The sequence below is a fragment of the Barbus barbus genome (genome assembly GCF_936440315.1).
Source record: "Barbus barbus genome assembly, chromosome: 11".
NCBI classification, from domain to species: Eukaryota; Metazoa; Chordata; class Actinopteri; order Cypriniformes; family Cyprinidae; genus Barbus; species Barbus barbus.
The window spans coordinates 28,538,608-28,564,581 of record NC_136739.1 but is presented as its reverse complement, the minus strand read 5'-3'; the positions used below and the strand labels follow the sequence as shown (position 1 = coordinate 28,564,581).

At 37.0% G+C, this 25,974-nt stretch overlaps 1 protein-coding gene across 1 annotated transcript in view; it reads left to right on the top strand.

Moving 5' to 3' along the window:
• Positions 1 to 20,868: 20,868 nt before the first annotated feature.
• Positions 20,869 to 25,974, top strand: part of LOC306876847 (histone deacetylase 4-like) — a 220,599-nt gene continuing 215,493 nt past the window's right edge. The window contains exon 1 of the mRNA XM_079428276.1: positions 20,869 to 21,002. The gene's annotated coding sequence lies outside the window, so the exon portion shown is untranslated. The remainder of the gene's footprint in view (positions 21,003 to 25,974) is intronic.

Genomic DNA, 25,974 nt, shown 5'->3' with positions numbered 1-25,974 from the left:
CCTTCAGAGGATGGACAGATGTTCAATGATGCGCACCACTCACCCTCAGACAGGAGAGATGCACATTTACTGCATATCGCTAAATTGTTTTAACCAAAAGTTTAACCCAATCCACTTGGATTATCTGAAGTTCAGTTCAGTGTTTCTGTTTCATGCAATGAATCTGTTTTCATGCATAGTGTCATTTCATATTTACAAGCACACAAAGATTATATCTGAAGTGCACTAAAATGTGGGAAAGTTTATCAAACCATCTGGTGTTCCTGACTGTGTGAAGTTTGTTTGTTGGGCCCGTTTATTCCCTAGGTTCAGAGAGAAGGTGTAAAATGGTCAAAGACATTGATAATTAACATGCATATTATATAAGGTTTTTCACTGTACTTTTTAGACCAAAATAATACGCTGAATGGATTTTCTTCTCTAGACGCAGAAGAAAAATGACATTTATTTGGTCATTAGCTTCTTCTGTCTTCCGAGGTTCTGTCAGAATGACCCTTCACGACAAAAGGATGTCATTAATGCTGACAAAGTGCTCGGGTTTAATCATATGCACAACTCTGAGCTGGGAAGATTTTCTCGCTCTGTCGCTAAATATGTAAATAGGGTCATTTTGTGTTAATTAGCAAATCCGAAAAAGTGTGACTCAAATAGATTAACATTTGCTCCTTGTTCAGATTTTATGGAGTTGTACTGCCGTGTTTAATTCGGCATGCAATGTTAAATACCAAATATTCATCTCTAATTTCCAGACAATTCTCCAGGAAAGGCACAAAGATCTCTCAGGTGCTGTAATACAGCACGGATGATTGCGAAAGATTAAATTCTCTGTTAATTGGCACATGAGGACCCATAGAAAAGAAAAATTTGCAAATGAAATCTCTTTAATATCTCCATCATTTCTCCCTGACAGCTGTGCCATGGAGGTGAAGAGCAAATAAAGACCTGTATATCAGATGTTTCTCCTGAGAAAAAAGTTCCCCCTAAAATTTGTTGGTCATGCTCTGTTATTGTATGTTTCTGTCAGTGATTTGTGATGAAGACATTTGGATCATGTGCCACACAGCATTTGGGTGGAAATGCCACTTAAAAAAATGAGACCCAAATCAGTCACTCTGATCCATGACAAGGGCTTTTTGTATTTGGATTGCAGGTAAATCTATTGTATTTGGTAAGCAAGACCATCTTATTATTTGTAAGTGCTGAGGAAATTGGTACTGGAATGAAACCATTAAAGTCAACATGAAATGGTATTCACAACCCATTTTTGTTTCATAATCTAACATAACTCCAAGTGAAACATGGTATGAGAGCATAATTGTTGACAGATTTGATTTTATCCATTGGGAATTGATTAGATCATGAAAATGGAGGCGGTTGGAGGGGTCAATGAAATGAGGGATTTGTGATGTCAGGGAAAGTCATTTTAGAGGGGAAGCAAGTAACTGAACTTTGAGAAAAGACAAGTTTTTTTTATTTGTAATACAATTCATTATTGAGTCATGCACAATAAGGTGAAGAATATAGGGTCAATTCTGATTTCATGCTGACTTTAGGAAATATTACGAAGACAGTTTTTATTGATTTCATGTTGACTTGAAGGAAACGAATAGCAGTCTGTGGCATTTCTGTCAGGTTTTGCTCTGGTGTGAGAGTGTATGTGTAGCATCACAGTCGCTCTCAGTCTCCGGGGCCTCTGGTCCCTTGATCCCCAGCCTCTTCAAGCTCTCTTGTTTCAGCCCAGCAGCGTCTCTGGAAAATGATAGGATGTGGAGAATGTCCCTTCCAGCCCGCTTTAGCACTGGACAATGGAACCTTACACCCTCGCAGCACGACATCGTTTTGAGCTGTGCCTTGAATAATTTAGCCCTATTGCATGAGGCGAAGAATGTAAAAAAAAAAAACTCGAGGAAATGTCTTGACGCTCGAACAAAACTGACTTAATAGTAATACTTAACTCACTTCTCTTGTAGGCCAAGGGGTTTTGTTAAATAATGTATATCAACCTAAATCAACAAATTTGGTGTCTTTTTTAAGCTTTCATTTGATGTGTAACTTAATTTGCATTTCCCAAAGGAAGTACCAGTGCATGCAAAACTGAGTATGCATGCAAATCTAGTTTTAGCTAAATTTATACTTTAGGCTGTGGTTCTGTGTAAGTAAAATGCCGCTTTGCCATTGACACAGGGCAATTTTTATTCATTTTTCATTCTCTTTGTTTTACTTTCAGACAAATACAGAAGGCATTTTAGAATTAATGGAACAACATAAAGAGCAATTGATGTGCATCAGGTGCGTATTTAATGCTTTTCCTATGTTTTATGGTCCATTCAAGACTTCCTGGGAAGTTTGTATTTATGAGTCAGTAAGTCATAATTATGATGTCAGGTGTGTTCAAATCTCTCTGGAGCAAGATGGTGAAAAAAGCAGCATGATTTTTTTATTTTACATCGACAAAATGATGAAAAAAGAATGCACATTGGGTGTGACAATGTTTGAATGGAGTGGATTTTTCAACAAAGATTATTGGAGTACCTCTTGGTACCTCTTTGTTTTGATAGTCCACTTTAAACCCGGCTCACACTATGCGATTTTGGCCACGATTTGTTCGTCTGAGACAAATTTTGAAAATCCTAGACATTCTGCTAACTATATAAGTAACTTTGCAACTAGCAAAGTCCTCCAATTTACATTTAATTGTAAGTAACTTTGCAAGTGCATTTCAACTTTACTAAACGTAACCTTAAACGTAACCCTAACCTACCAGTTTGTGCCCTGTGTTTGTACTTTGGATTAGGGAACACTATTCACTATTAACTAGTTTCTTATTAGCATGCACATTAGCATATTGGCACATCTAAATGCCTTATTCTGCAAGACCAAATTCTAGATTCGTTAACCCTACCCAACACCTAATCATAACTACTACAGCAACTACCTTACTATCAACAAGCAGAAAATTAGGTGTTTATTGAGGGAAACGTTTTTAATAGTGAATATCTGAAGTGTTACCATATGTCTAAAGTGGACTATTGAAATAAAATGTAACCGTAATTAATTGTGAAATTTACTAGTAATTTCTGAGTTAAAATGAGCTCTAAACCATTTTTTTCCAGTGTAGTTTGGGCTGAACTAAAAATATCAGAAGTTTAATGCTTAGAGTTAAGGGTTCAGAACAAACTCTATGTCATTTAAGTGCTGCCTTGCAAGCAGTATAATTAATGGTTTATATGCTAAAAATGATGCTTCACATTTTATCCTGGCAACTTTTTCATCCCACCTTTACTTTCCGTAACTTATTTCTGACTTTCTATCACCACAGTGATTTTATGAACTCCTCCACAGAAAATAGCACCCTTTTCACTCCCGATAACGAGGAGCGCTGCTGGCTGTTATTTCAGGGCTGTGTGAGAGAGAGAGAAGCAGCAGATGAGACACATTCAGCCCGACTTGCCACGTTGTAATTTAGCTGTCAGAGGAAATGTCTGCGCTCCTGCAGGACTGTCACAATTCAGAAAAATCATGTATGTCATGTCAATGTCAGTGAAGAGCGAAACCCGATCGGCTGTTTTGATGGGCCTGCCAAAGTTGAGTGATGCCAATATACTGTCAGATTTCTGCTATAAAGCACTAAACTGCCGTCGTTTTGATGGACCATTTTAACAAGTAACAAGCTTTTTATTCTTTCAGCAAACTTGCCATCAAAGTGAAGAGGGGAGTTTGACTGAATCCTGTACTTAAGTCATCATGATGGAGATTCAGACACGCCTCCAAAACAATTAAATATTAATAAAATTTCACCGCTTCGAGGCTTACATATTTTTAGGCATGATCTAGTCATCTAGACCTTTTTAGGCTCATTTTTGACTGCTTCACTCGGTCAGAAAGGAACATAAATCAGGAAATAATTTAACAAAATGTTGGTTACAAAGTTGTTCATTAGTCTGCGTTTATTTTTTAGTTTTTAAAGGAGTCCTGTAACTTTGTTTACATCTCCTCCATGGTAACACATCATTCAGCCAGTTACTCTCTAATGGCTGAATGCAAAAAGGGAAATTGCTTCAAATGAAGTTGATTAAATCCCAGGTGTTCGCAATAACCTGTTATGGATTTTCACAGAGGCACGTAATCCTGCGATAAACAAGTGGTAATAAAATGTTGAGAATGGAAACGTCTTGGGGGCACTGGATGCTGCTCCTTTAATGCAATATGCCTGCCGTAGTTTTGTGCAGGGTAATGCGCTTCGGTTAGATGGAATTATTAATAACAGCATCATTATCGTCAGCACAGCTTGTTCACATTATTCCTGTTTTGTCAACATTGATGTAAGACGTATCGCAAAGTGTGGCTGGAACAACAGCTCTTGTCTTGCAGTTAGAAGTTTCTTGAATAAAATGCGGACTTAAATCATGCACTTGAATGAGCACAATAAGCAAGCTACTGTAACACTCATACATTTAATATTGATGTTCATTTGATTTAAATATGTACATTTCAATCTATTTTACTGCACAATGTGATTTGAAAAAATGAATGTCTTTATTTTTATGTGTAAATACATTACAATAATCTGATATTAACTGTGATCTCGACTCGATTAATTAGTTATTATTAATCAATAATTATTGTCCTTTATGTCTAGAGTCCTATATTGTTGAACCAACATGGTTCAAACAATGAAGTTGTGACCATGTTTCTATGCTTTTACAAAATAGTCGTGACTAGTTGTTAGTTTCCCCCAATGATGCATCGTTCGTCGTCGTAGGAGAAACGCACCCAGAGTGGTTAGTGAATCAACTTCTGACTCACATGTAGCAGAGGCCAGTGGGTAAGTGCTGTGCAGGTTAAACCTCACTCCCCGATCTCAAGTGGCACTCTAGTGACTGACGTTAGAGGCTGTGGCCTTTAGCCTCCTTGTTAGATCTCCCGCCTCCCACACCGGAGACCGCGGTTCGAATCTTGCTCGGAGTGGGGTGAGTAGGACCGCAAAATTGGTGCCGTGACCTGGATGGGAGTGAGGTTTAGGGAGGAGAGTGTAGCAGAGGCCAGCGGGTAAATGCTGTGCAGGTTAAACCTCACTCCCCGACCTCAAGTGGCGCTCTGACGCTAGAGGCTGTGGCCTTTAGTCTCCTTGTTAGATCGCCCGCCTCCCACACCGGAGACCACGGTTCGACTCCTGCTCGGAGCGGGGCGAGTAGGACCGCAACACTCATACCGAATGCAAGTTATCATTACTTCTCTCAAAATGAGGCAACAGCTTGAAATATAAGTTATAATTGCATTTAAATGTACTTTTAAAGGTCGATTTCAGTCCAACTGAAGCAATAAGCAAAACTCCAACCCACACATTTTCTCTCCCACTGTCTAATTCATGCCCGAACACCTTCCCCCTCCACCGTGAGAGCGCTCAGCATCCCGTGTTATCAACACAAAACTCTGCCTATCGGCGGCACGAAATTACATATTGTGACTTTAGAGCCGCTCTGCCGAATGGAGATGCACAACACGCTGAGACAAACTGTGTCATTAACAAAGACCAACAGATGGCGGTTCTGGAAAGAGCCCAGATATGAGATACAACAGGCAGAGGAAGGAACTGGTTTGGGCCAGTAATGGCAAATTGTTCTCAATAAAATAGCTGTTGTGCTTTATGTCTGTGAGATCATTGATTTCAGCAGATTGAGCAGGTCACAAAACAGTTTTAGATACTCAGATTTCTACAGAAGCGATGCACAAGTCTTATGTTTATCAGATTGCGTGATCGTTTTCTTTGCTGTTCCACTTGATTATGTCAAGATGGCTGTAAATTATTATAGTGAAACTCTTTGTTTTCTGATAATATACACCACCGCTGCTTTTCTATCAAATATTGCAGCTGTGGAAGAGGTTTGATGGCATGGTGTTTGGTTATGAGAAACTCAAGAACTACATTTGATGTTATTGACGTCCAACATACTGACAGCTAATATTTCTCAGATTCTGGTCTGTTTATCACAAAACTATTGTATGGCTTCTGGAGACTTCATGGTTACACTTTATTTTGATAGTCCACTTTAGACATTCTACTAACTATAAGTAACTTTGCAACTACATGTCAACTAATTCTCATTCATTTGCAACTACATGTATACTAACTCTCAGAGTAGACCGTTAGTTTAGGATTACTAGAAAAAGTTGACATATACTTGCAAAGTTTCTCATAGTCAGTATGTTGTATGTTGTGGACCCATCAGAAGAAAGTGTTAGAAGATATTAAGTAGACAGTCTACTAATACTCTAATGACTGCTAGTTAACATGTAGTTGCAAAGTTACTTACAGTTAGTAGAATGTCTAAAGTGGACTATCGAAATAAAGTGTTACCGACTTCATTCATGGTACTATTATTAATTTTTTTTTTTGCTAAATCACAGTAAGTATTCTTTTTTTTTTCTTTTTCTTTTTTTAAATATCTGTGTTCCACAGAAAAAGAATAATAACTTTGGAATGACATGGAGGTGAGTAAATAATAACAGACTTTTATTGAGGTGCACTTGTTCTTTAATGGAGTGTAATTTCTATGCCAATCAGAATTGCAAAAACAGGGATTTTTTAAAACAAGTTATAACCCTGTCCTCCATTGCTCGGTCAAACAAGGAAGTTGAGACCAAGGGAGTTATAATGTCTGGGCTAGCTGTATTTTTATGTATTTTTTTTGCATGAATATATGTATATTTTGTCTTTTGTTTTATTTGATTTTTTCCAAAAATATTTTTCCCCAAAAACATATTTAACATAAACAACGTACAAGATCATATTCGTTATGATCTTGTAATTGTTTTTATATTTATATATTTATTATTTTTGTAATATCTATTATGTTTGTTTTACATTTATTATACATTTACATATTTTACTATAGATTTTATATTTTCTTTTTTATAAATACTGTATGTCCAGGTCACATTGCAAAATTCTAAACTTATTTATTTACCCTTGATTCTCATTGTTGTAACTTGCTGTTGATAATTTTTTTAAAACATATTTTAATTCACAATTTTTTCTCACAATCAATGGTCATTCTTACTAATAGCTACCGTAATTCTATTTTATTTAAATAGGCATCTATTAAAGTCAGTACAAAAACTCTTATAATGCAAATAATACTTTATAGATTAAATTTTAAAAGTACATGATTTTTCTTCATGTTTCAGTATTGAGATCTTTTTTTCTACAATCAAACATGCCCAGAAGACACATGCTCGTTATGAAACCAATGTGGCGCGGTTCATCCAGGGGGTTTAAATGCACAGGCATGGTTATGTAAGACATCATAATCCGCTGTTACTATAGATACCGCAGCCCCAACTGACTTTGGTGGTGCTTCAAGAAAGGTATGCATTCAAACCATCACTCTCACAAAAGCTCGTCCCTTTGATGCCAGTAGTCGTTGTCGGCGGATAAACGCAATATTGTGCGCTTGGCATCCCTTTTGTACCGTGGGAGTGTCTTTCAGCGCTGTATCTAAGCACCTGTTCTGTTCTCTCCAACAATCTTGGGTACATGTTCAGTCTTATTTTAAAGTAATATGCATATTGTCCCTCAGTGGTGTAAAGTCTACGCCCTGGCGCTCGGATCACATGTTGTAGTGGTGTGAGGAATCAGATTGTGAGGCTTAATGTCTGTTTACAAAGACAAATGTGAGCAGTGTTACGTTATGTGCAAGATATTTTCCCTCTGAGGCTGCCAAGGCAATCTTAATGAAAACCATCAATGGAAAAAAGTGATTTCCTTACGTGTTGGTGGAAAATATGGAAGGCCGTTTCCACCATAGAATAAAAAAAATAAAAAAAGGTAGTTGCGACACTTTATCTCACTATTCTAACTATTTTTCTCAGAATTGTGAGATATATATTCTGACTTTTTTTCTCACAATTCTGATTTTTTTTCTACAAATTGTGAGATATAAACTCGCAATTGTGATTTCTAAAGTTAGATTTGCGGGATGTAAACTAGCAAATGCAAGAAATAAAGTAAGACTTGCAAGATATATCCTCATAATTCTGACATTTTTCTTGCAATTGCGACTATATCTTGGAATTCTGCCCCTTTTTTTGCAATTCTAACTTCTTTTTAGAATTGTGACTCACAAGTCCATTTGTGAGGGAAAAAGTCTATTTTCTTACTATTGTGAGTTTATATCTCACAATTCCGACTTTATAACTCGCAATTCTAGCTTTTTTTCTTTCAGAATGGCAAGACATAAACTTGCAATTGTGAGTTATAAAGTCAGAATTGCAGGATATGAAATAGCAATTGTGAAAAATTAAGTAAAAATTGTGAGATATAAACTCGCAATTCTGTTTTCTTGCAAATATCACTTTATATCTTGCATTTCTGACTTTTTTTCTTACAATTCTGACTTTTATTCTCAGATTCACAAGATATAAATTCACGATTGTGAGTTATAAAGTCAGAATTGCAAGATATAAACTCGTGACACAATTAGTTTTTTTTGCAATGGTCACTTTATATGTCAATTCTGACTTATTTCCTCAGAATTGCATAATATAATTGATAGTTTACATTTCATAATTCTGTAAAAAAAACTGAATTATGACTGTATGTTGCAATTCTGACATTCTTTCGGATGTAAAGTCGCACTTGCAAGCAAAAAGTATGAATTACCTAGATATAGAGAGAAAAAGTTGCAAATACCTTTTTTATTTTTGTTCAGTGGTGGAATATGAACTTCCAATAGAAAAGCATCTCACCTTGTGGAAAGCATTGAGCACACAGAGACAGCTGTGTCTGAGTGGAATATATAGTTTGTAGTATGCCTTTGGGATTTCATTATTGTTCCTGTTGACAGAGACAATGAGCTTGGAGCGTTGTGAGAGGAACAGCGACACTGTTTGCGAGGTCTGAGGGGGTACGAGACAAACTGTGTCATGATGAAGTGCCTTTGTGTATGAAGGGCATGTCGGGAGAGAAAATAAGAGGCTGAGGGAAGTATAAAAGAAAGATAAAGAGGAAGGTTGAGACATATTGAACAGCCCAGGTCGAAATAAATGTGGAGGTCATACTGGAGAACAACGGCGATGATGATTTCAGAGACTTTGAGCACAAAGGCCGCATTCATATAGTACGCTGACAAAGGTCAGCTAATGTTCACAGTTGAAATAGTTGTTTTACAGTACAAAAGGCTTCTGAAATTAGTCTAGACATCTTGACCTGTTGAAAACATGACACATTATATAGTGGGGAAAATGTTTTCTTTGGGATCAGTGGGGATTTTGTACGTTTGCCCACTGACAAAGAAATGATCAGTCTATGATTTTAATGGTAGGTTTATTTGAACAGTGAGAGACAGAATAACAACAAAAAAATCCAGAAAAACGCATTTCAAAAAAGTCATAAATTTATTTGCATTTTAATGAGTCAAATAAGTGGCAAAACCCTTGTTGGCAATCACAGAGGTCAGACGTTTCTTGTAGTTGGCCACCAGGTTTGTACACATCTCAGGAGGGATTTTGTCCCACTCCTCTTTGCAGATCCTCTCCAAGTCATTAAAGGGGTCATATGACGTTGCTAAAATGAACATTATTTGTATTGTATTTGGTGTAATGCAATGTGTTTATGTGGTTTAAGGTTAAAAATTATTTTCCACATACTGTACATTACTGGTGCTCCTCTATGCTCCGCCTTTCTAAAACGTGTCGATTTTTACAAAGCTCATCGTTCTGAGAAGCGAGGTCTGCTCTGATTGGCCAGCTATTCAGTGCGTTGTGATTGGCTGAATACCTCAAGCATGAGACGGAAATGTTACGTCCCTTACCATATTGTGATGCCATGTCCCGGTGCGACGAGACAAAAACAATAAAACCCATTATAAACGAGGCATTTGTTGCATTCAGTGGGGACATACAGTAATTACTGATTATAATGACTTATACTGTCTTTTTAAGCATTGCATTGCATCGCATCGCGCCACGTAAACATTACCATGTCTGCATTTGTGATCGGAGAAACAATAAACAAGAAGCACTACTCTACAGTGCTCAAAACTCACATTTGAATAGTCAGTGGCAAATTCTTTAAATATGAAAACATACTCACATACTTACAGCACCAGACTGTCCTTGCAAAGTTGGAATTGCCCCACTTTATAGAAACAGCCTTTGTGCACAGCTAGCATTGTAGCATTGACCCCTTTAAGGTTTCGAGGTTGACGTTTGGCAACTCAAACCTTCAGCTCTCTCCACAGATTTTCTATGGGATTAAGGTCTGGAGACTGGCTAAGACACTCCAGGACATTAATGTGCTTCTTCTTGAGCCACTCCTTTGTTGCCTTGGCCTTGTGTTTTGGGTCATTGTAGCCCATTCCAGCCTTGTGTCAGTCTACAATCTTGTCCCTGGCATCCTTGGACAGTTCTTTGGTCTTGGGCATGGTGGAGAGTTTGGAATCTGATTGATTGATTGATTGCTTCTGTGTTCATTTCTAGTGATTATTGTCAATTTGATTTCACAGATACTATTTAAACTAAACTGATCTAGACAATGACATCTCTGAATTCAATAATGAAATGCCTTAACTGAAAATTGAGTGTTTCATCTTATTTCTATACAGGGAACCAACTGAGATTAGAAGCACTCCCTTTAAGAGAGTGCTCCTAATCTCAGCTCCTTACCTGTATAAAAGACACCTGGGAGCCAGAAATCTTGCTGATTGATAGGGGATCAAATACTTATTTGACTCATTAAAATGCAAATCAATTAATAACTTTTTTTAAATGCGTTTTTCTGGATTTTTTTTGTTGCTATATTGTCTCTCACTGTTCAAATAAACCTACCATTAAAATTATAGACTGATCATTTCTTTGTCAGTTGACAAATATACAAAATCAGCAGGGATCAAATAATTTTTTCCCACACTGTTTATCTAATAGAGCACTGTTTATACTATATTCGATATATTTTACATGACTACTGGAACAAAGTACTATAGGTTATGTGAATGTGACAAATAAACAAGGAGTAATGGATAAATTCAGAGCAATATGTGCCAAAATAAGACATGGGAAAGCTTTTTATTAATATAATATAATATAATATAATACATTATACTGTTTATTGATGTAGAATCAGACTGATTCAGACCGATACCTCTCAAAGATCACAAGATTGAGATGAAGAAATCCAGCTGATGGAGTTTGATTACCAGAGGAAGAGAGAGAGAGAGAGCACGAAGGGCTGAGAGGCTGCTGGTAGATGCTCAGGAGAGTGGCAGTGTGTGTGGAGAAGGTGCCAGGAGAACGAGTCACTTGTTGGCGATTTGGAGCTGAGAGCTCCTACACTGCGCCGTTCTGGGGCCTGCTGCATTTAAGGGGATTGGCTGATGGACTGGGGACTGAGCCATTAATCTCTCCTCCCTCTTATCCAATTACAGCACCTATAGCGGAGCGGAGCAGAGAAGAGAAAGCAGCGCGTTTGTGCCAAATGCCAGCGGCAAGTCACAACACACAATGACAGGGATGGAGTTTTACAATTGCAGCCATCTAAAGGGGACGTAAAGGTAGCTCACCCCAAAATCATCATTTTGTCATTATTTACTCACCCTCTAGTGTTTCCAAACCTGAATGCTGTTATTTTTCTGTGGAACAGAAAAGTAGAAGTTTTTGAAGAGTCTTTACGTAGACAACAATAATTCATAGTGACCACAGCATCCATTAAGCACAAAAAAAGAAAAATACTAAAACTTAGTCCATACAACTATATTCATAACACTATATTCCAAGTTTTCTAAAGTCGTGCAATAGCTATGTGTCAGAAGCAGATTTAAATTTAACAGTTTTCACTGATAAAAACAGTAGAAATTTTAGATTTTAAAAATGTTTCTGTATAAAGCATTAATTTTTTTTTATTTTTTTTTTTCAATTTTAGTCAATTTTTAACATACGTATTTTCCAATAAGCTACCAAAGCAAAACTTCTATTTTTGTGTATATATATATTTTTTACATATTTTTTGCATATTTCATATTTATCTTTTGTTTTAATTTAGCTTTATTTCAATAATCCAAAATAGTTTTTATTGGTTTAATTATAATGATTATTATTATTTGTTAACAATTATAGAACTAACATGAATATGACTTCAGAAGGCTTCTAATATATCAAATGCCCTGGCGCTCGGATCAGCTGTTGTAGTGAAGTGACATACTGCCAAGTATAGTGACCCATACTCGGAATTCGTGCTCTGCATTTAACCCATCCAACGTGCACACACACAGCAGTGAACACACACACACCGTGAACACACACCCGGAGCAGTGGGCAGCCATTTATGCTGCAGCGCCCGGGGAGCAGTTGGGGGTTCGGTGCCTTGCTCAAGGGCACCTCAGTCGTGGTATTGAGGGTGGAGAGAGCACTGGACATTCACTCCCCCCACCTACAATCCCTGCCGGCCGGGGACTGGAACCCGCAACCTTTGGATTACGTGTCCGACTCTCTAACCATTAGGCCACGACTTCCCCCTGATTCAGGTTGTGAGGCTTAACGTCTGTTCACAAAGACAAATGTGAGCAGTGTTACGTCATGTCCAATATATTTTCCCTCTGAGGCTGCCAAGCCAATCTTAATGAACACCCCAAAATGCATCAATGGAAAAAAGTGATTTCTTTATCTGTTGGTGGAAAATATGGAGGCCCGTTTCCACCACAGAATACATTTTTTTTTAAAAAGGTGATTGTGACACTTTATCTCACTATTCTAACAATTTTTCTCACAATTGAATTGATATGTCTCAGAATTGTGAGATATAAGCTCACAATTGTCAAATAAAGTCAGAATTGCTAGATATAAATTCGGACTTCACAATTCTGGGATATAAACTAGCAAATACAAAAAGAGTTATGAGATATAAACGCACAATTCTGACATTTTTCTTGCAATTCTATCTTCTTTTCTCAGAAAAGAACTTTTCAACAGTTGCAAGTTGTAAAGTCCATTTGTGATGAAAAAGGTCATTTTTTTACGATTGTGAGTTTATATCTCACAATTCTAACTATTTTATCAGAATTGCAAGATATAAACTAGCAAATGTAGTTGTATACTGTGTTTTTTACAGCTCAAAACTTCCTTTACAGTGAAATAAATAAATATTTTACATTAAATGATTTTATGTTTATTTAGGTTTTGCAAAGAGCTGTTATTGAATGATGGGGCAGTAAAAACTATATTGAAAAACAAAACAAACAAACAAAAATAAATTGAGAGGGGAAAATAGGCTACTTAAACTTACCTCTATTTAAGCTTTATTTCAGGTACTGAAAACAAAGTTCACTCAGAAATCACTAGTAAATTTCATAAATAATAAAAAAATGGCAAGTAACACATTAAAAGAAAGAAAGGAAGAAAGAAAGAAGTAATGGGGGCAGTGAAAACTATTGTGGCGGGAGGAGCAAACGACAGACACAGTGGGCGTGGCGTCAAGCCTCAGAGAGGTTTTTATTAAACAAAATATTAAAATAAAGTGTCCAAAGGGGGAAAAGTGTCCAAAATAAACAGGGATCTGGTGTCCTCGTCGTGCTGCGGGGCTAGTGAAGGAGGGCAGTGTTCAGAAGGGAAGGGTCCAGGGAAGGGGCGGAGTCCGGTGGCCGCACGCGCTCCCCTCCTGGTCCGGGGCGCAAGGGGCGGCGGCTTCCGCTAGCGGCTTCGTCCTCAGCTGGCCGCGGCACTTCTGGGGGACTCTACGGCCCGGCATCCTGGCCCGTCGGCCGTATCACGAGTGCGGCGTCATCTGGACTGCGGGTCCGGCGGCTCGCGTCTCTGGCTGCGGCAGGAAATCCCTCAACGCTCCCTTCCTGGACCCACGAGGACACCAGCGTGCATGCACGGGGGAAGAGACCGGTCTCCCGAGGAGAGGCGCGCTCGGCATTTAAACGGCGGCGGTGATGAGGCTCTATTCACATCAGGTGCGCCTCATCACACGCCGCCAGCCCTGGCTGTTTCAGCGCCCCTCCTCTCTCCCACTCCCGTCGGGAGCCTGGTGAAGGGCGGCGAATACGGGACGGGGTGGTGATGATAGAAAGGGGGGAGGCAGCCGACTCGTCACACTATATAAAAAAAAAAAACATCTTGTTTAATTCTTAATGTCATATTGGGGGCGGAAAATAGTCCTGAAAAATTTACACTATAAGTGGATATCAGAGTGGAAAAAATGCTGTTTATTATAAAATCCCTTGAATAGAATTTGCGATAGAACTAGTGCGTAATGATTGGTTTCGGGTTATTGGATGGTGGGGTGGGAGAGTGGGAATAGTGGAGAGCAAAGCAGTGTTTAAATCTGCTAAACACAGTAGACTATTAGGCTTAAATGCTGCCATTATCTGTATGGCCCAGCTGTCTTTGCAGAATGATTTCTGGTGATATCAGATGGTTTTGGATGAGTAATCAGAGATCATGCTGTTTGGTGTCGGCTCCAACACAAGAGAATTACTGAACCGCCTAACACGCTGCTGGACGAATTCACTGCAACAGGAAAGAAAACTCGATAGCTTATTCTGATAAGTAGCAACATTTCACTTTTTATTGATCATTGATATTTTTTTTGTAATAGTGCTGTTACCGCTTTAGTGCTGTTTTACAGATTACATAATTACCTCGAGTGGCCTATCGCTTTATTTGAGGACATACGCTCGTCTGAGCACAATGATAAAATCTGCGCATAAAATAAGCAAACCTGAAGTAGTAATAAGGTTATCAGGACATGCAGGCACTTTGCTTGTTTGTCGGCTGCTTTTCTCCATGTATGAAATTTTAATTAGGTGATTCAGAAAGGCTGTTATTAGATTATGGGAGCAAAAGCAACATCTTATTTGTGTTGTGCGGATGTGTTATGGCCCTGAGTGTTGCATTTACTTGTTAATAGTGAACACAGCATGCATCCTGACATCCTCCTTGCCTGGTCGCCATTATTCTTTGTGTATAAATGAGCCAATTTTGTTATCTCTTGAGAGGTTAAATCTCTATCTCGAGGGATGTGCTCTTTCTGATTCACAATGAGCAGAATATCGTCAAAGTGTTTTTTTTCTGAAAGGATCCTCTAGATGAGCGATTATTCACTGTTATGAATGTTGTGCATTTGTCAATCCCATTTTATTCCAATTGTTCCCTTTTACCTGGAAGACCACATGCAACATCAGCATGGAAGCTTTTTGCTATAGAATTTATCCCATTATGATTTACAGTCATTCAAATGACATTGCAAAATACAAAAAGCACTGAATCACAAACTGGTTTATAGTTTTTTTCTTTCAGGCTTTTAGCTTCATTTAAGCCTCATTTTGGACATTTCTGCAGGACTTTCTTGTATAAATAAGATTTGATGTTTTGCTCAGTGCATTAACAGACCAGTGTCATCAGTCACAATTGCTTGCCCTTTTAAGACATAATGGCTACTGAATGTCCTGTAGACATTAATGCAGTTTTATTAGAGGTTCTGTCACAAAATAATTTAATACATTACTGTTATAGTACATTGTACTGTCACTTCATTCTTGCAATGAAATAATAATCATACAGTGTATTACCTTTTATCAAAGCAATTACATTTACATTTATCTGACGCTTTTATCCAAAGCGACTTACAATTGCTATATATGTCAGAGGTCGCACGCCTCTGGAGCAACTAGGGGTTAAGTGTCTTGCTCAGGGACACATTGGTGTCTCACAGTGGATTCGAACCCGGGTCTCTCACACCAAAGGCATGTGTCTTATCCACTGCGCCATCACCACCCCACGCCAATTAATGAAAATGCTGGCATTATTTACTTACTTTAATGTTGTTTCCCATTTGTTGTTATTTTTTTTTATAAAGATTACAATCAAAGTGCGCACATCCAGCAGGCCAAAAGCTCAATGTGGGTGCTCAACCACAAACTATGCCAGACAGGAAGAGCAAAGTTGGCACGCCACAGCTCCAAAAGTAGAAAAGTATATGTGTTCTCACCACAGGTAATGTTTGAGCCTATCTCTTCAGGCTCGAAACGTCAGCTGTGGTGAGAACACATATATTGTTCTACTTTTCTGACTATTTTTTCTATAACAGTAGACATTTTGAAGAACCATACACAGCTCTTTTCCATACAATGACCATTCAATGTGTCCAAATCCTCCTCAAGAAAACAGGAAATGTGATTAAAGTGTCATAAAAGTCCATAGGGTAAGTAATTATTTTAAATATATAAGTATATAAATCATTATTTTGAATATAATTAATATTTAATATTTACGTGTTTATTTGGTTACACCACAAGTCATTAAATAAAACTTTATTATATTGTTTATTTTATTTATTTGTTTATTTGGTTGTTGTTTTTTCCAGAATATTGATATTATCAAGGATAAATATTCTTAAAACAATACAAACAAATCTGGATGTTTGGAACTTAAACAGAACACTCAGAAATAGTGTTTTCATAACTTCATTAGAAAGTTAGGAGAACATTCTTGAGATATTATTTTTAGCTAGGATGTATCAACAGTAACTTCATAAACTTTATTAAACACCGTAGATTTTTTTAGTTGAATCATTAGTTTTAAAACCAGTTTTTTAATTATTTTATTTTGAGTCATTTTTTTTTAGAACGTTGATATAACAAAAACAATTTTTTTAATTTGGATGTTTGGAACTTATACAGAACAATCAGAAATAACATTTCAAATACTTCATGAGAAAAACAGAAACATCCTTAAAACATTATTGTTAGCTGGGATGTCTCTTGCATCTTCTTAAACCATTGCTGTTCAGTGCTCCCTCGCACAAAAAGCCTGGAAAAAATTTAATTATGCAATCTAATTATGTAAATGTGCTCCGACTTTTTTTAATGAGGCCAGTATTAGTCTGTATCCTTTATCAGATGTCTAGCCCACAGCTTAATGTTGGGACAGTCCTGTTCACATCCTGTTAGGAGTGTCTGCACTAATTGGTTTTCCTTATATATAAGAGAAACCTGTGGGAGACGGGATTCGGGTTGTCAGATGTGTAGAACAAACAAACAGCAGAGCCCGGCACGGCGCAGAAATAGCTGGCAACAAGCCGTCCCCGAGGAGCTTTCAGCACTGCCACCAGGAACAGCAGAGACGAGATGAAAGCTTGAAGAGATCCCTCGTCCAACATCAGAACGTGTTGATGGAGCGCAGTGGTCGGGGATTCAGCCTCTCGTGCATTGCACACTGTTGAGGGGGTAATAGATGTCCGTTTACAAAAGAATGGCCTCTCTTTTTGGGAACGGCTTAGAAAAGACAAAAACTATCTATCTGACTGTCTGTCTGTCTGTTTGTCTGTCTGTTTGTCTGACCACCTAGCAATGTCTGAACATCTACTCAAATCAATCATCAGCTGCCTAGGAACCACTCATAACAAAACAACTGTCTATCTATCACTTCCATGGTAACTTGAAATAATTTGTATGACTTTGTATCATATCAGTGTTTGACTTTTCCTCTACGTTTAGGTTTTTCTTCTATTTAACCATCTTGCACAAATTCATATGACTTCTCATGTCTATCTCTGTATCTAGCAAAAACTTGGAAAATGCCTTGTCAAGCCAGCATTCAATGTTAGCTTGGATGAACTTTACCATTCTATTTACTAGTATTATTACTGTCAGCTCATAGGTCATAGTGTCTATATCTATTTATGGTGAAATATTAAACTGTACCAGATAAAAACTTCCCCTCACCAGGGCTTTAACCACCTCTCTACAACTTACAAATAGACTGATCAATGAGCAATTCTTCAACGAAAGCTTACAGTCTGTCAGCTGAAACTATATGAATCCTTCCACAATGACCACAGTATAATGGGGTTTATATACCCCCTGCAAAGCAGAGATAAATAGTGAGGCACAGACAGCGGTTTATCAGCTTGTTCCACCCAGTGCATTCGTTTCCCCTGCAAACCCCCGCCCGCCATCTCCGGTGACCTATGTGGTCAGACGCTAAAAGCCGTTGTTGTCTGTGATGTGGCTCCTCTGCATAACACTGACATTTACTGGATCAGAGATTCATCAGTCTGAAGCTCCCACATCCGGTGTTATTAATCAAGGGAATGTCTGAGCTTCTCCTCCGTGCTCAGGCGCAAGGTACATAATGTGCTGTACATGCTCGGAGTTCAGTCTCTCTGGTTAATTACAGTGACAAATGGCAGACGGGCCCCAAAAGTGCAGCGTGCAGTTAAAAAAGTGACAGGCTCATTTCTGAATGTAAACAAATTCCTGGATTCACTGTAATCTAATTACTACCTGGAGAGCTCGAGCACATAGTGCAGAAAACAGCAGAAACACTTTTGGTGAGATCATTTTGTTTTCTGAATGAACTGACATTGCCGCAAATTGGGGGGAAAATACAGCGCCAGGATTTGTAATGTGTTTGATTTGTAAGGTGAGCGTAGGAGACAGTGTTGCCAAGTTTGCAGTTTGGTGTTTTGACAGAGGAAAGATGAAAAGAAGAAAGTCATAAAGAAGTGAAAAATAACTCCTATCATAACAACAGCACAGTGCTTTTTCCTCTTGGCATCTAATTGAGCTAATTTGCCCTCTTGTTTTTGTTTTCATGTTCAGCTTTTGAAGCTTGACAACTCTGTAGACAGTAATTAGGTTAGTTACATTTGCTTGGAAGTGATAATTATTCTCACCAAGCCAGGTGTAATGGCTTGAAATTCTGTTGCTAAACACAGGACACTCACGCACAAACTGCAGCTGATCATTCTGCCAAACAGCTCGCTCTGAGCAAGCATTACAGCCACAGGAATAACACAATCTGCATATTTTATTAAGGCTCATCTACTATTACTAGAATCTAATACTATTTATAAATAGGCATTTTACATGAACAGGGTACAAAATAGGGCCTGAAATGAATAACAAAAATATGAAATATATATGGTTTTAAGTACACAAAAATAATAGAAACATTAAAATTGGTACAGCAGAATGCAAACCATTGTGTATAGTTGTGCTTTATAAATAAAATGAAAATAGGGCCTGAAAACAATATATATTATTTATTTATTAAAAGCTGTTCATAAACATTAAGTAGATGGAAAAAGTGCCAATGAACAGATGTATTCAAGAGGTAAGGGAAATCCTGGATTGAAATGTCTTTAGTGGTGTTTAGTGATGCATGTGCCTATTTCGAGCTTGGCAGATGTGGTCACTATAAATCGTCATTGAATATAAAAGAGCTGTGTAAAAATGTGTCCTATTGTTCTATTGGGGAAAAAACATGTATACGTGAGGATTAGGACACAAAAGGCCCATTTGGTTGGCATCATGTACAATACAAGACAATCTAAATGATCAGTGCATCTCTGTAGCTACTGAATGAAACTCTATAGTTCTCAGAGGGCAACCTGAGAAACAGCGGCCACCACAACATCGCTTTACATTCACATGACGGTCAAGCACTATCAGGCATATTCAGCTGAGAACAGATGTGTGTGTGTAAGACAGAAAGAAAGAGAGATTTCACATATGAGCGTAGCCGGTAACACTTTATTTTAAGGCGTCATAATACAGAGTAATTACCCAATTAAGTACTTAGTAGTAGCCTTTGTACTTGCATGAAACGGAATATACTTATCAAGTAACTAAGTTATGGAACAGCCTGTAATTACAGTATGCAATTATGTAGATGTAATAGGCAGCTACTGTTACACCAAGTCTGTTACAACGCTACTTATACACTTAAGTACAATCTTGATACACTTTATTTTAAGTAGCGTATGCCTGTGTAATATTCTGTAATTTTAATGTAATTAGAAAGATATTGCATTTAAGCTGTGTACTGGTGGGTTAAATCAAACTAAGGTGCAGCTGGATAAGGTGTACAGCATAGATACACTTAAGTACAATCTTGATGCACTTTATTTTAAGTAGCTTATGTCTGTGTACTTACATTTCTAATTACGTTGTATAAAGTCTGCAACACATATGTAACAATCTTTTGGTTATATAAGTAGCTGTGTATTCCCATGACTTTTCCAGCGTCCAATTCATCAAATCTTTAAGGAACCCTTTAATAATTTATTGCAATGTCTGGAAATCATAATTTTTTAATTCTTAAATTATTTCCAGGTGTTGCATGATAATAGCTAGGCCTAGGCACCCAGCACAATTCAAAGAACAAATCTTTGTTTTTATATTTAGCCTATGTTTGTCTATTAACAATAAAGATTATTTCATGTTTATTTTTTTTAACATGCAGTGAATTTATTGAATCTACAGGGCGGGACATAGTCTACTACTGCAGCGACAAGTGTAGTTAGATTACCGAACCAATGACTCTTAAGAATCGGTTCTTTTTTTAGTGAATCAAAACACACAGCATCAACAGAATGGTTCGATTCTTAAATAAATGACTCGTAAGAATCGGTTCTTTTTTTAGTGAATCAAAACACACAGCATCAACAGAATGGTTCGATTCTTGAATAAATGACTCTTATGAGTCGATTCTTTTTAGTGAATGAAAAAACACAAATCGCATTGATGTTTTTTTTTTTTTTTAATTATAGTTAGGACCAATTATTGTATTTATGTCGCCTTTTAAAAAGTCACGACATCCATTTTGAAATAATTAGCTAGATTAAATTGATTTCCTATTTGTTAGCCTATATCTGATATATGTTGAAATCTGTGATCTACACATACTAATACTAATGCAAAGGGCTGCAATAGGCCTATACAAGAACTCCATTTCTTATTTCAAATAGAATCATCAGTGGCACTGTTAAGGAATCGGAATCGTTCAGTTCTTCGCATCCCAAGTGAGAACATGAAGCCGGGGGGCTCGACTCACTGTGAGCACCCGCCTCTGGAGGACATGCGCCGGGGACTCGACACGTGATCCGCTCGCCACAATCCAGTATGGCGGAATCCGTCGGCGAGTGGATCCGTCGTTGGCGCGCTCTCCAACGGGAATAAAGTCCGGAGCGTTGCGTCCGATCACGGCGGAGCTGCGGAGAGGTGAGCGACGCGTTCTCCAGTGATTTTATCCTTAAATGCACTGATCGCTTCAGTACGAGAAAGAAACTTCAGTGTGTGTTGAATCGTAACTTTCGACTCGGAGTAGTTGTGTCACGTTTCATTTTATGCGTTTCAGGTTATGGAGAATCACAAAGATAGATTAACACATTTTAGGTTATAATTAAGGCATTTTGGGCTGGACTATGTAATGGTAATTCCATAAAATGTGCACTTTTATCATTTTGAAAATTTGATTTTAAAGTGATATTTTAAAAGATTTGAACGTTCTGTCAGTAAAATAATGTTGTAGATGTTATTAAAATCATGATAAACTACAGCTTGTTACATAATATATGTGTATGAGTATAAGAGAGATGTTGTTGGAAACAGGGTCAACTATGATCACTGTCATTTTTTTTTTTTTTACACATTTTCATGAGACGTTTTAGGATTTGGTAGTTTTGTGCACCAGTCAAACTACTGATTAATTTGTACAGTATTAGAGAAACAGATGTTATGTTGTTGTTGCAACTTCTGGTTGAATATTATATAAGATACATGTTACCTGTAGAGTTCCAACACTGTTCTGTGAGAGGAAGGAAGATACTTGTGTCATTTAAATGGGCCATTTCACCCACAAATGGAAATTTACTCAACACGTATATGAATTTTTCTCATGTGAGCAAATTTGGAGAAATTTAGCATCACTTGCTCACCAGTGGATCCTCTGTAGTGAATGGGTGCCGTCAGAAAGAGTCCAAACAGCTGTTAAAAACATCACAATAATCCACACAACTCCAGTTAACATCTTGTAAAGCAAAAAGCTGCATGTTTGTAATAAACAAATTCAACATTAAGGTAAGAACATGGAAGTTGTTGTGTTTAAAATACAAATCCATGATAATCCACAATATTGCTTTCTCCAGTGAGAAAGTCTAGTCTGAAACAGGGGAGAAATATGCACAAATCAAGCACCATTTACAAGTGAAAACAATCCAAACCAGTTCTAAACAAACATGTCTGTGGATTTTGATGTGAGAGGAAAACAGGACTTGGAGGAAGTGTTATTATGGATTATGGACTTGTATTTTGCCAGAAGTAGTGGATTAAAATGTCGTTATGATGGATTAGTTTATTACAAACATGCATCTTTTCACTTCACTAAATGTTAATTTTGATGGACTGAACACACGTCATAGATTATTGTGACTTTTTATCAGTAGTTGGGACTGTCATTCTGACGGCACCCATTCACTCCATTGGTGAGCATTTGATGTAATGCAAAATTGATTTAGAAACATCTAGATCTTGGATGGCCTGAGGGTCAGTATTTTCATTTTTGGGTGAACTTCCTTTAAGAGTTGTGTGTAATTATATAAGTATACTTATTTATTTCTAGTAATCATAGATTTCCTTTTGTAGGATTTTGTTGCTTTTCCAAGTGGCTGTAATTTCTTTACGTTTGGGGTACCTGCAACCACAGCAATGCTTTACATGTTAAAATAATAATATTAATAAACCTTGCTTTCATGATTTAAAAAAAGTCAACTCACTTAATCAAAGCCGATAATATTGATTCACAAAGTAGACATTCTCTTTTCAGAAATGAGGATGAGATTATAGTAATATTGTGTTCTGCTTGTATTCAGTAAACAACGGGCAGGAATGTGCTGTTTCCTTGTATTAATTAGAGAATGTTAGGAAATGTTCTTTTCATGAGATTAAAAGTTGTTAGGGTGTATTACGATAGGGTTAAATGTTGTTTTTGCGTCTTGTCTTGACGTAAACGATCAAACAGAACATGAGGGTTGACAAGTAGCCTCGGCTGTTTTCATGTTCATGACGACTGTGTTGTCCGCTGGTGGTTATATCATGCTGTCGGTCTGGGCAGCTGTCACACATAGCTGGTGGTTGAAGCTTTAACATGTGGCATAATGCACAGGCATATAAATCCAGTCTTTAATCACAGCCTGTAGGAAGCTCGCTCGTCTTTCCACATTCCGGCTCTCAAGGACCGGCGCTCAGACCTTGTAAATTCCAGGCCCCACAGGAAGAAGGTCAAAGCAGCTTTCTGAGAACTTGGCAGCAGAGAGTTAATCCAGGACCCCTGTTATGCACTTTTTGACTTCTGGGAGCAAACAAAAAAATAATGTGCACACCATGTTTGGGGTTTTTAACATTTTTGCTTTTTTTAATTTATTTTTTTTCTTCATGTCAAGGGTCTCATTTCACCCCAGGAATGAATGAAAGAAATTATAAATATTATACTGTTTAATGAAAATGAAGCTTTTTAAAAGATTTTCTGCTTTGTGACATAAGTTTGATGCAAATGTTACAATTAGATTTAGTCATTTAGCAGACACTTTTATCCAAAGTCACTTACAAATGAGGACAATGGAAGCAATCAAAATCAACAAAAGAGCAATGATATATATGCAAGTGCTATATCAAGTCTCAGTAACGCAGTACATGTAGCAAGTTTAAAAAAATTATATAATAAATAAAAAGAAAACATAGAATAGAGCAAGCTAGTGTTAGAGGCCTTTTTTGCTCTTTGTTAATTGTATAATAAATAAATAGAATACAAAAAGAATCGAGAAGCTATTTTTTTATTATTTTTTTTAAAGAAAACAAGCAGTTAGTAAATGAATGGAGCGCAAGTCTAAAATGGGCATGTTTTTTTTTTTTGAAGAATAGAATTAGAATAGAGAGTGCTAGAGTTAGAGGGTCAAATAAAGATGGAAGAGATGTGTTTTTAGCCGATTCTTGAAGATGGACTCAGCTGCTCGGATTGAATTTAATGTAATGTAATGCTATTTTCCCCTCAGCTCTCATGGTAAAAAAAATATTTCATACATTCTCATTACTGTAATGCAAAAATAAATTTATATTTGCTGACTCAAATCAAATAATTCTATTACACTGATGATAATCTGATGAAAATCATTATTGAGAATTAGGTCTACAAAAAATGTCCAAATGCATGATGATAATTAGGATTTATGGTTGGATTAAAAAAAACTTATATTAGAAAGCTAAAAGCAAAAGCATATATAAATGCAAAAAAGTGATGGTCCTAAAAAGATAGATTAAAGAATGTTTTTGTATTACCAAATATAAGTTCTGTCTTTCTTTTTTGTTGGATTTTGGGGTGAAGTGTGAATGTTTTTTTTTTTTTTTTTTAAAGAAATACAATACAACAAACAAATAAATAAATAAATGCTGTTCTTTTGAACTTTCTATTCATATAAGAATTCAGTATCATGGTATCTGGAAACATATTAAGCAGCATAACTGTTTTCAACATTGATAATAACAGGAAATGTTTCTTGGGCAGCAGATTGGCCTATTATAATAATTTCTGAAGTATCATGTGACATTAATGATGCTGAAAATTCAGCTTTTCTGTCATAGGAATAAATTACATTATAAGATATATTCAAATAAAAACAGTTATTTTAAATAGTAATAATATTTTACAGTATTACTGTTTTTACTGTATTTTTAATCAAATAAATGCAGCCTCGGTGAGAGAAACTTACAGACCCCAAACCTTTGAACGATACTGAGTGTTTTATCTATGCTTCCATTAATGGCTTGACGTTTATTTTCGCGCCTCTGTTCTTTTTAGTTGTAGACTTGCCATACTGATTGACATTCTAGTCAACCCATGGTGACTCGTCTATGATTGAGCAATTAATTATACAACACCCCTTCCCCTTGAAACGCATACAGCATCATTTATCCTATCTGTGTCTCTCTGTCCACAGATCCAGTCTGTGTGACTTGGCAAAGTAGCATTCTGAGTAACGACAGCGCTTGGTGAATGTGACTAAATGGCAATGTTTAGGCGCATGCTTTATATAGTCTCAAATTACAATTTAAATCAGTTTGAGACCCTCGCTAATCAAGTCTACTCCTTAGGGTACATAATTAACAGTGCTGGATGACTCATGGAGACTGGCAGATTGCACCGTTTGCTGCATCTGTGGCTGAAGAGGAAAGAGAGGGAGAATTTGGCTCCAGCCGCTTTTACATGATGCTTAGCGAGGAAAAGCGATAACAGGAGACGAGGCGTAACTGTAGGTGGTAAATGCGGCTGGACAGATGACAAGTATGACTGCCGATCCGTAGAAAGGTTGTCCCCTAACTGGAAAATTGGATGTTTGTCACAAGCAGTGTTATTTAGAGGATTGTCTTAATGTCCCTGAGGCCTTGTGTTGTTTGCTGTGTCTCTGGATACTTGACTCCTTAAAGGATTAGTTCACACAAAAATGAATATTTTTGTCATGATGTATTCACCCTTGTGTTTTTCCAAAACTCTGTGATTTTGTTTTTCTGTGGAGTGCTGAAGTAGATATTTATAACAATGCGCAACTCCTGTTTTCCATACGGTGGCCATGACTGACAAGCAACAATTCAGTGACTTAAATTCAGTCTGTTCCTCACGTAATGTGTTCATGTGCCTTCAGAAGCTTGGAATATAGTACAAGATTGATTTGGGCTGCTATTATGCTGCTTTTGTAGTGCTTTTTTGTCCTTTTTGGAGCTTGACAGCCCCTTGTCCCCATTCACTTTTATTACATGGAAGAAACATTCTGCTTAATTGTTTCCCCCGAGATAAGTCAGTTATATATAAGGGCTACACAATTAATCAAAATAAAACTGAAATAGCGATTTAAGGCTTTTATCAAATGATTTAAGTGAATATAAGGCTCAGTAAATGACGACAATTATTTGGTGAACTATACCTTTAAATACTCATTCTTTTTGAAAAAAAAAAATAAAAACCTTATTTTAATATTTTATTTAGTAATAATAATAATAATAGATTAATAGTCATATTGATTTATGATTGCAAAACTTTTGGTCAAATTTTTATTTTATTATCATTTATTTTTTTAAATTGCAATCCTTTTATTTTTATTTTTTTGTCAGTAAAATAACACTTAGTTTTTTTTTGTGCCCAAAT